The sequence below is a fragment of the Pygoscelis adeliae genome, unplaced genomic scaffold (genome assembly GCF_000699105.1).
Source record: "Pygoscelis adeliae isolate BGI_AS28 unplaced genomic scaffold, ASM69910v1 Scaffold84, whole genome shotgun sequence".
NCBI lineage: Eukaryota > Metazoa > Chordata > Aves > Sphenisciformes > Spheniscidae > Pygoscelis > Pygoscelis adeliae.
This window is the reverse complement of record NW_008824754.1, coordinates 4,002,994-4,014,723: the sequence shown is the minus strand read 5'-3', so window position 1 is coordinate 4,014,723 and position 11,730 is coordinate 4,002,994. Positions and strand designations below refer to the sequence as shown.

The 11,730-nt window shown below is 40.2% G+C and overlaps 1 protein-coding gene across 1 annotated transcript in view; it reads right to left on the bottom strand.

Moving 5' to 3' along the window:
• The window catches only part of TENM4 (teneurin transmembrane protein 4), a 619,397-nt gene that overhangs the window by 522,587 nt on the left and 85,080 nt on the right, over positions 1–11,730 (bottom strand). The window contains exon 2 of the mRNA XM_009323472.1: positions 3,631–3,773. The gene's annotated coding sequence lies outside the window, so the exon portion shown is untranslated. The remainder of the gene's footprint in view (positions 1–3,630; positions 3,774–11,730) is intronic.

Below are 11,730 nucleotides of genomic sequence, written 5' to 3'. Positions count from 1 at the left end.
TCATTAAGGAACAAAAAAAAAAAGATAATAAAACCATACCCGTAAGGGGTATTTTTATTCTATTTATCTCAATGTCTTCTACAAATACCGTTCAATCTTATTAGTTTCATTATATAAATGGGCAAGATAGACTGATATAATCTATCAAACCCTTGTAAATCCAGAGTAGATGTAAGATTACTTTACCATATCTCAGCCCTGTGGTCTCCACACTAGGCCACACCACCGCCCTTAATTTTCTGCTGCAGAGTAGGATCCAAAACTGAAAGATGATCATAGAGAGAGCAAACCATGTGGGATACAATGTGTGAACTAAGAGCATGGTCAGATGATGATTTCTGATCATCTCCTCTGTCCCTTTTCCATAACAATAAGGGTGAACCCTGATATGGAGCAGTAAGTGGCTTTATTTTGTGGTGGGTTAATTTTGGAGCCTGGGTACCTTGAAGCACTGCCAGCAGAAGCAGAAAATGTCAATTCCTTAGTAGGAACCAGTAAAAAATGTGCTAATTAGTGTTCATTTGACCACTCCTTAACAAAAGGAACCACAACACTTCCCATGAACAGCGCTTGTACTGGCTCAGGGAAAATATTCCTACCTAGACAAATTCTGTTTCCTCACTGAAATTCAGCTATGTCAAGAGCTCCAACAGCTTGAGAAGCACCGTTAATAAAAATGATCGATTACTGCTGCTGTTTCTTGTCTCCACCAACCCCCTACTTGTAGTAAGCAAAACAGATTTCACTTTTATAGAAGGTCTTTCAACCTCGGGGTCTGTGAGGACATGGCACCAGCAAAACAATAGCCTTGATTCAGCAGATGCCTTACAGGGGTTCCCTGTGTGTTTATTATGGAAGCTCAACGTGCCCAGTGTGCAACCAGAGATTATTTTTCTTCCAAAGGCCAGGGTGGCGTGAAATTCTGTTAATTAAATGCACTGTGGAAATGTCAGCCTTTATGCCTCTATATATATAGCATCCTTTGTCCTTCACATAATGATTTTAAAGTGTTCTGCAGACATCATTTGATAGAATAATAAGATATTATTATCGAACCTTTATGTCTCCTATTGTCCCAGGAGCACTGACCTTGCTTCCCCAATACAGAGGTCTGTCTGCCAGGCTAATGACACTGATATCTGAGTACCTCAGAGGAGATCCTTATGTGGCAACGTTTCTGCAGGAACCCAAAACTGGCCAGACGTACCGAGAAGATCCATTTATTAATCTTGTGCATTTCTGCAAGGTTATAAACCAATTCCTATTTCCAATGTAAATCCCCATCCTGCTGACGTGGGGACACGCATGGTTCAGATAACTCAAATTCCCCCCGGTTGTCAGGGTTCCCTATACCGGTAGAGGTGGATACGATTTACTATTAGTAACCCTGGGGAACCAAGACAAATGGATCCCCCATTCACTCTTCTCCAGCAGATATGTAGTACTGATTAACGTCTTTGACCTACTGAATCACTATGGGAATAACCCTTCATTTATGTCCTTCACTTTCATTTGCTAGGACAATGTATTAACACTCTATGTTTTAACCATGGACAACCAGATATTAGCACACCTTCCCATAATTTTTTTTTCCTTGACTGGATATGTTGTATAGACATATCCGTAAATACCCATGCGCACAGCAGGGTATACGCAATAGATCTGGCAGGGAATGGTTACCCTCAGCACAGTACCAACTTTTAATATAATCTTGGCTTGTTTCCATAGCTGTCAAAAAGTCTAGGTTAGGTTGATCGGTCTTTTAAAAAGTACAATTTGTGGCAATTGAGTTTTTGTTCCTCTTTTTAAGAAAGTCCTGATACTTATGAGGGCTTTTTCTTCCGGGAATGAGATATTTTAATAGCTGCTGAACAAATTATGATACAAAAGCTCCTATCTGGAGATATGCAGATATTTCATGGTGTCATCAACGTCCTTTGCAAATCTGCATGTCTAAGAAAATGTCCAACTGCTCCACTTTACCACTCAGAGGCTTTTCATTTCTTTTCTTTTCTGAAAGGAAATCCGAGTGCTCCACTATTGCCTCGCCACACTTTTCATTTGTCCTGAAAAAACTTGTTTTCTCCCTCTAACACAGTTGAGATGCCTAGACTATAGTTTCTTTTATTGAAATATCTCTGGGAATCCCCAAAATAAAAAGAAAAGAGGCTTGATATAATGACATTATTGCTATACCAATCTCTACCAAATCAGTCAGCTATAGTCAGAAATCTAAACATTCCTTAAAACACATTTATTTTAATAAAGACATATCAAGAACAATCTGCATGTCACTGTTACAACGTGTATTTTCAAGAACTTGCCCAAAGCTACAAGAATTCAGGCTAGTCTCATTACTATATAAACACTATAATCTGAACATAATTATACCCTGCACCGAGGGAAGCATACAAGCATATGCTTATTGTTTAAAACCAAAGGAGAATCAGTACATCCTTGAAATATAAAGCTATACTTTGAACCCTATCTGAAAAAAAGACATTCTCCTGTGCTGGATTTCAAACCCAGAAATATCAGAGGACTCAGCCTTGTCCTTACAAGTCAGGCCATTACAGCTCTTGTTGATTTGTTTCTGTACTTTGAAGTATGGAGTTTCTGATTTGAAGTTGTAGAAATAAACTTAATTGTGTTTCTAAATCTTTATCTATGGCTAGTTAAAGCCTTGATATATGTAGCACTTTAAGAAAATTTCAAATTTCCATTAATTGCCTTTTGTCCTTTTTAAATGTTTTGGGATGTGCACTCATTTGGAAAACTGAGGTACAGTATTCTGTGGCTGACAAGTTCTATTTATTATTTGTTACACACAAATAATGTTTTATGGGGGATAATGCAGTTCTAAAAGGCATCTTATGCAGCATCATTAGATGAGTCAGAAGGAGTAGATCCACATGATAATGTAAAAATCGGTGGTTACGCTCATTAAACAAAAGTGTTGGTGGATGTCAAGATAAAGTTGTCAATTTGGCAGTCAACATACAGTTTGTATTTATTGGGAAAAAAAATGTTATTTTTGCTTGTACAGGGAGTGCAGAAGAGTAAAAAGGTAAGTGTTGGTGAGTATTTGGTGAGTTGGAAATCCTGGTGAAACACAGAGAACGGAAGCTCTGCAGTCAAGAATAAATTATGCTAAGCAGTATACGAGCTGCCATGAAATTATATTTAGATTATTTCTTATACATCAAATGAACTTCCAGAACAGCACATTAACATTGGCAATGTCATTTATTCAAGCTTCAGGAACCTGGGATCATTTCTCATCTTGATTCAATCACTTTGGTTAAATCTCTTGTTAACAATAGAGAAAAAAATGGATTTTCCAAGTGATCACTATTTATTAGGCAATAAATTTAAAATGACACTGTAAATATAATTTCATGGGTTTTGCTCTTTTCATTTCTTTAAAGAAAAAGGATGGAATCAAGAGACAAATAATGATGCTTTAAAATATCACAAGAAATAGCTTGATTTATCAACTCTACTTAAGTACAAACACACATTGAAAGAAAATTATAAATGTGTAAATCCCATACCCATGATAGATTAAGAGTTTTATTTCTTTCTCTCATTTTTACAAATAAATCTAAAAAACAATGATAATGTACTTACATACTTCAGATCCTCATTTGTCTAAGAATAGAAAGCACTCAAGTCATGTGTCAGAATAACTCGGGTGGCCTCTTCTCAATCCCCTTTTTGTGTTCACCATCCACAAAAATCAGTGCGCCACTGCAATGGTCCAGCCATTCTCACTACAGAAAAGGAGCCAGGTGTTGGGTGTCAGAAAAGACTGGCATGGATTTGTAAATGTTGTTTGTATGGCAGCTGTCAGGGTTGTCCATGTAGGATCCTTCATAAGTTCAAAGACCCAGATTCCCCCTATCTGTGAGCACTTAACTAAAGTAACCTACATCAGAAGCATGTTCTCCCCGGGCTACGATCTCATCAGACAGCAACTGGTATCTGTCTTTATGTCTGTATTGATACGGAGAAATGGATATATACCTTCATACCTACAGGACAGCCATGCCCAAGCTGCCTTCCCATGTTTTGATTTTCAGAGGAACCTGGGCAACCAGAACAGAGTTATGGCATGTTCCAGGCTCGTTCCTACCCAAGATATGCAGGGCATGCCAAAATCCATGGGTGGCTTCACAGTTTAAATGTGGTCTCAAAGACTGGATGAGGAGCAACTGTACACCAAATGTGAGGTGCTTCAAGCTACGTGGAATGAAATTGGACCTAAGTTAGTATGCATACATATTTAAATCTGGAGAAAGAAAAAATATGTTTTTCATGGGACAAACCTTCTAACAACAATTTTTCTTCTTCTTTTCTAGATTTCATGTTTAATGCTGGTAATAAAGCATGTTTACTTATTTTAAGATATCACTAAAATATTGTAGTTTTCACAGACTTATATTGGTCTTTTTAAAGAAATTAAAGGAGAGAGATTCCTGTATCTGACACCTGGATAAGTCTGATTGCTTCAACATACATCAGAAAATGACTGTCTCAGTCCCATGGTCCATATTGTTCAGACACTTTAAATTTAATTTGGTAATGTCCTGATCATTTTTTTAGCAGCTCAATATTTAATGGGGACTTGAACACAACTCTCAATTTTGTAGGCACTTAAATCTATATATAAGTTTACTGTGAGGCATATTCGGTAATGTCACTCAGTTTAGTGACAACACTCACAGGTGTAATACGTGGCACAGCAGTGAAAATGAGCCAGTATATGATCTTGCTAAAGGCCAACAGCTTCTGATAGGTCACAATTAGCATGCCCCTCAGTGTTATCAAAAAATACCTTGAAAAATGGTGACTGCAGATGTAAGACACAGCCTAGCTCAGCTGTCCACACAAAACTGTCCAGTGCCACTAGAGATGCCCTCGTTATTCTGGTTGTCCTTCAGCTGCCATCCAAAGACATGGGTTTCCTGCAGATCCTGAAGCTTCTCTGCCAGTCTCTTAAATAAGTTTGGGCATCTCAAATGGCTCTGGGCCTCTCAAATGTCTCTAAGTGTATTATAAAACTAAATTGTGCGTTAAATCACAAGCTATGCATTGACAACAGGATTCTGAGATCTCCCCACTTCACTATTGCGACTCCCCATATATAAAGCCAGCACACCACCCCTTTCCACAGGTACTGCTTCAGGAGTGGGTTGCATACCAGGATGCCAACACTTTCATGTCGTATGCTGCTTATGCACATGCATTCACACTGTATCAGGGCTCACTTTTTTTTTTTTTTAATTAATATTCTTGGGGTTTTTTGTAAAAATTAAAGCAATGGCAATTCCAAAAAGCCATTGTGTTTTGATTGTTAGGAGCTGACATAAATGGATTCCAGTAGAGATAATGTTGATCATGTTACAAGTTGGCCCACCCACTGTTACTTCAGGAAGCAAAGGTTTAAATATAAATCTCCTATTTTTAACTGAGTTAATATTAGAACTGAAGAAGGAGATATTCAGCTGGGGTAAATAGTAGCTTCGCTGATGTAAATGGCACTATGCTGATTTACAGCAGCGAAAGAACTGAAACAGTACATTTTCTCTCCACCAACAGCTCCATTAATGTATTTATAATATTAATTCAATAAGGAAAAGAAAAATCACAGTGCAAAGAAAAGTTGAGATTATTCAAAGGCATCTGGTGAGTCCTCACAAAATTCTATGAGTAAATGAATGGAAATATAGAGTATGTGTCTTAACCCACTGGGCTGTTAAATCACTATGTGTTTTGTTTACAATGAGCAGTATATTCCAGACATAATTAAAATAAAGAAAATTGGTATTGGATGCCTCTTGATGATAAAAAAAAAAAAAGTAAAACAAAGAAGTCCCAAAAAACTAAGGTATTAAATGAAAGTATTTTTATATACTCCAAGCATTCATTTATGTTTTCTTCTTGAAGCTGTAGCTCCTGGAGTACTGTGAGTGAGTAAGATTATTATCAAAAATAAGAACAGAACTGTCAGATCTTGTTACTAAATTGGAAGTAGGAGTTCCATATTTGGAAGAAAAATAAAAAGAAAAAAAATGTTGTAATGGTTAAAGCTCACAATTCTAAATAACTTAATTTACCTTGAGTTAATAAATATTCTAGAGTTGGGTATTAATTTTGGGTGTCTAATCCGTAGCTCTTGGAATTTGTAATATTATATAAACAAAATTACAAAAATTTAATAAGTTTAACCCAAGAGGAACTTTACTTCTTCTCCAAAAATCCGACTATAAGGAGCCAAAGTTGTGTTTTCTTTTTAAATTACTTTCTTTAGCTTAGGTGTTTAAAGACTCCATAATGAAGCATAGCACAGAGTAAAGCATAGGAGGGCTGAGACTATGGGCTTTAGGGAGATTAACGGCTGCAGAGCTGCTCACTTTTTGTTACATTAACCTGCCCAGGAAAGCAATTCCCTCCACAGTCTCCATGCCCAATCCCCATAAGTGGAGACATATGGCAGTTCTGTGATACAGAGAGCACACTGTGGTAGCTTTATTGATACTGGGACTGCTCCTTAGCCAGTATAAGTCTTCTCCGCTCAGCTACGAATTGATCCCGTTGATTCTTGGCAAAGGGAGAAGAGTGATAAAGGTTAATGCTGCCCTTGCAGTCAGATTCCTGCTCTGAATTGCCCTCCAGACGCGCCTCTCTCCACTGACTCCAGGGAGATTTGCTGATTAAATTTAGGCTAGAGCTAACTTTTGTGCCTCTGATGATTTGGTGGGATTGATTTGTAATGGTGTGCTTTGGTCTTTGTGAACAGCTGGTCCATAATTCTCAGACGTGAGTGTATTGATAGAAAACCATCAGAAGTAGCAACGAGAGTGGTGCAAGCTGGACATGGCCATCACTGTCTTCTCATCTGGTAGAATGTCAAGATGAGCAGAGCCTCTCCCTACCTCCCTCTTCTGCCTGTCCGTTATCTAAATGAGGACGGTAACCATTGAAACAATTCAAAGCCCAGATCCCAACGTTTCCATGTTGAGTTAACATGAACTTTTTAACATTAAATACCCTGAATAGGAGAGCTGTTATGCATCTTGCAAGGACCTTGCAAAAGGAGTTTTCAGCTCAGATTCCTGGCTAAGGGACAAAAGGCGTTGGCTATGTGGCACAACATTGCACGCACACAGACACACAGAGATTGTTTCATATCTTCTGTTTCCCTCCTCAGATTTCTCTCCTCCAGCCACCAGCTTCTCTGCTAACCTTGAAACTGCGGGGAATTTCATTCTGTGGCTTGTGTTTCCTCCAAAGCAGAACTGCAGGACCTCAGTTCCTCCCTAGAAATTATGTCTCCTTGAGTCATTATTCCCTCTCGGCCTCAGACCACTTCCTGCAATTTCAGAACCACTGAAAACGTCAGTTTCAAATGAGCTATTAACCCATGAAGGCTAAACCAGCCTGGATCCACCTTAGATGCATTTTCCTTTTGTCCTCTCTCTGAACTTTGGTTGAAGTAGAACCAAAAAGATTCTTCCTCAGTCAGGTTTTGCCCCATTTTACAGAGCTTACCATCACCTGAATACTTTTGGTTTTTCACCTCCAGTTTTCTACTGCAGACTACTATTTACCAAATCTATCTTTATTGAAGAATTCTGATGACCTGTAAAAGCTGAAATGGTAGCTATCAAAACCCTTGGGTATATCCACAAACGATTATGTAAGGCTGGAGGTGCAATGCCAGATGAACTGACAACAGACCCATTTATCATTAGTAGGAACAGGCACATTAATTGGCTACAATATCAGTACCGTCCTCCAGCATTAACAAAACTCTTCTTGATCCTGAATGTACCACCAGAACATCCTTTATTAAATAAGATGAATAATACTGAGGCCAAGGGTCGCCCTGCTTCAGCTGAGAAAGCTCAATTATTTATGGATACTTCACTCATTAAGGCACTAACAGGTTGCCAAGTCTTGTAAAGAGAACTTTTTGGTCTACTGAATAAAGGTTATTATTCTACACATATGCAACTTCTGTATCAGGGAATCAATAGCAGAAAAATGAAAACATTTGAGTCCTGTAAAGCTCCTGGACTGGGGGAGGGTGGTTGAACATTGGAACGGGCTGTCAAGAGAGGCTGTGGAGTCTCCATCCTTGGCGGTATTCAAAACCTGACTGGACACAACCCTGAGCTGTTGTAGCTGACCCCACTTTGAGCAGAGTGGGTTGGACTAGATGATCTCCAAGGTCCCTTCCAGCCTCTGTGATATTCCATGGTTCTGAGTCCATAAGATGAAGCCACACAAGTGGATTCCCAGGTTTCTGTCCCTGGCTCTTCCATGTACTCACACAAAAGCCAATATACTCATAATTGGCCACTTTTGCCAGCTGCCTCACCATGGCAAGAGAAACCTCATATTGAGAAACTTTGATGCCAATTTTCTTCCGTACTCACCACCTGAGTATGTGAAAAAGGAACCAGTGGCCATTACTTAGCATTTTATCTGCAGAGTTCCCTGCAATTAAGTAAAGTTGTCTGTAAAATGGGAACTACCTGACCCTATTGGGCACAGCTGCTATGGAAACATCATGTATTATTCCAGGCACACTGGAGTAATGGTTTTGTGTGTCATCTTTGTCTCTTTGGTTAGTCCAAATGCAGTGATGTAATCCATTAGCTCTGCATCAGGATGGGGAAAGCAAAACATTGATAATTTTACTAGAGTATCGACCACACATTGCAAGTAGTGGAAACACATTGTTTCTTTCAAGTGTGGCTTTCACCTACTTTTTCTTCAGTTAGCGATAAATGGTTGTGACCTATTTCATTGGAGGAAGAGCTCAAAAGTACTACTGTAATGTTTCCTGGGACTCTGAAAATACCAATTGGGTCAGGTCCATTTTGCCAATGCCAATGAAGTTTTGCACTGGCACACAATTTCTACCTGGTGGCCATGTGTTGCTACCACGGCTGCACTTGATACACATAGATTTTGATGTTATCACCCCCCCTCCATATAGCTTGCTGACTAACTTTGTGTTGATCCTATCATAAATAACATTTTTCCCCTCCCTTTATCACCTGATCTTTCGATATTGGCAAAAAAGAGAGTTACTGTTTTTTTCTCTCTCCCCAGGGTGCTTGCGGGACTTTTTTCTCCGAATGTTAGAAAATTTCCTCCACACTTGGAATGAAGCATTTTGTTTGCACACAACACACACTACTGGGGAATTTTCAGTGCTGACACTATGTCAGGCTGGCACACATGCTTTATACCTGCACAGCCAAAGGAACTGGCAGATGGTTGGTGACAAAAGGAGCATCCCATGGAGCTGCAGGAGAACTGTCTCAACAGATCCAGGATTTCAGAGGCTGAAAGACGCTGCGCAACAGCCCAACCGTAGCACTGCTCAGCATTCAGCCAGAAGCAAGGCAGGTGCTTGAAACGTTTGCCAGGATTCACTGACTCAAAAGGGCTTAGTCTCCAAGCCAGAAGTAAATCCAGCAAATGAGTGTGGGATGCTCTTACAAAGAGATCTAAGGGCAACCGCCTGGTGTACGACAGCACTTCCAACCTTGGCTCTCTGACTTTTTGATAGCAAGAGGACAGACCTCTCCAGCATTGTCCCTTCCAGGACTCAAAGCAGGACAGCCTGTATGAACAAGGGGGAGCAGTGAAAATGCACAACGTCAAATGAAGTGGTAGTCAAAGAGGAGGAGATGTGCTACCCAGCAAATCTCCTCTGAGCATGGGTCCCCAGGACCACAGCATCTGCCACCCCACTGCATTTGGTGCCAGGGAACATTTTATAGGCGAGATGTGGCTGTTTATGGTTCAGTGCTGCATAAACACTTGAGATGTAACCCTTGCTGAAGGGTTGGGGAGGAGGGAGTCAAGATTGTTGAGCTCAGTATGTTAGACTTGTCAGATCTGGATCAGTCCCGCTCCCTGTTTGACAGCTTCATATTTCATGTCATCCTACCTCTAGTAGGCAAGGGACATACTTGGAGTTCTGTCTCCCATCTGAACTCGTTAAAGAAAAATGTTGTTTTCTGCATCTTTCCTTCTTCAAGTTGGTGGAAGACAGAGGAGGAAGGATACAGGTCTTTGTGCCACACTGTTCATTTATATTCTTAAATCCTCTTCCCTGTGAACTTTTCCAGTACCTGCCCCCGCTCCTGCTCAAAATTTCCCATGCTGCAACTGCAACGTGTTGACATGATTCACAGTTCTTGTTAAGCAATGGTGAACCCATCCAGAATGCGTTGAGCCTCCTCCTTCTACAAAAGAAATGAACTGCAGCAAAGATCACTGCAGCTAATCTGTCTTCAGACCCAGGAAGCTTCTTCTGCACCTCTGCATTTCAGAAGATGACCTTTATCAGATGTAAAGCCTACAAATATGTTTTGACTGTGTAGGGCAGACTACGGATATAGGATTTGATGTACAAATGTAACAGCTCTTCTCCTATCATACATCAGCCAGTACAGCACAGATGCAATGTCACAGAAAGAAAAGCATAAAGTAGAGGGAACAAACATAAAAACTAGCTTATAACTTGCAAATGGGGAAGAGAAGCCCAAGTAAAACAATTTATACTGAAGGTCCAAAGGAGTACTGTGGAGTTAGTCTCCCTAGAGGAGGCAAGGGAAGCCAGGGACAACATTATCTCTCTAAACACAAGCATTGTTTGAGGGAGACTGTGCTTCTGTGATCAGGCCAGCAAAGAACAAGAGAGCTCTTTGCTGAGTAAGTGACTGGGCTTGCTGGTGTAGGAAGCATTGTGCACACCGGTGCCCTAGGGCATCAATTTCATGATCAGGAGAGCCTGAGACCTGCTTCAGCTTTCCCGTAATGAGTGGATTGAGTGCATTCATCAAACCTGAGATTTTAAGGCTCAAAGTTCAAAAAGCTACCGGAGGTGAAATCATTCCCCTCCTTCTTCCTTTTTTGTCCCTTCCAAAAACAACCCCACTATATTTTTTTTTCTTCCCATTTGACTGAAATCACCTGGGGGTCAATTATCTTTCTGGGATGGAAACCATATGCCATTTCATGTTCTTGCATAAGGTTAAGCTGCGTGTGATGAAACCGATCAATTAAATCTTGTGGGAAGAGAAGGGAGGGTGAAGCCTGGCCAGGAGTTAATGTTCTCATTTACTGACAACCTAATCCAAGGTATCAGACACATACAGAAATTCGCTTGCCCACAAGGAACACAGGAGAGAAAGTGCTGCCTCTGTTGTCGTAAAATGAAGCTGGGGAACATTAAAGTGGGGAACATTAAAGTGGGGAACATTAATATAAACAAGATGGGGACATGCACTGCCTAAGATGGCTAAGAATTGGACTATGGAAAAGTTGAATTATTTAAAAAACAATTTTTCTGTACGTGGGGGTTTTTTTGTTTGCAGCTTGCAGACTGCTTTGAACACAGCAGATACCCTGCTGATGTATGTTCATAAAATCCAGCCTGCTGTGTGGGTCTATGCTTGTCACTTCGCTTTAGTCCAGGAACAGTCCCCTAAAAGGTTGGTCTGAGTTTCCAATCTATCTGGCCTGTCAGATTGGTTTTTATCATTGTGGATGGTTTTCCTTCAAGCTAGAATATGGATTTTTTGTCCTGGTCTGGCAGGAATAAAAAAGAAGGGAAAACAGACGTGGAAGCGCTCCATTGAGTCTCACACTGGTAAAATTTCATGTACACAAAAACTGCAAATGGAAGTAAGAGCTACAGCC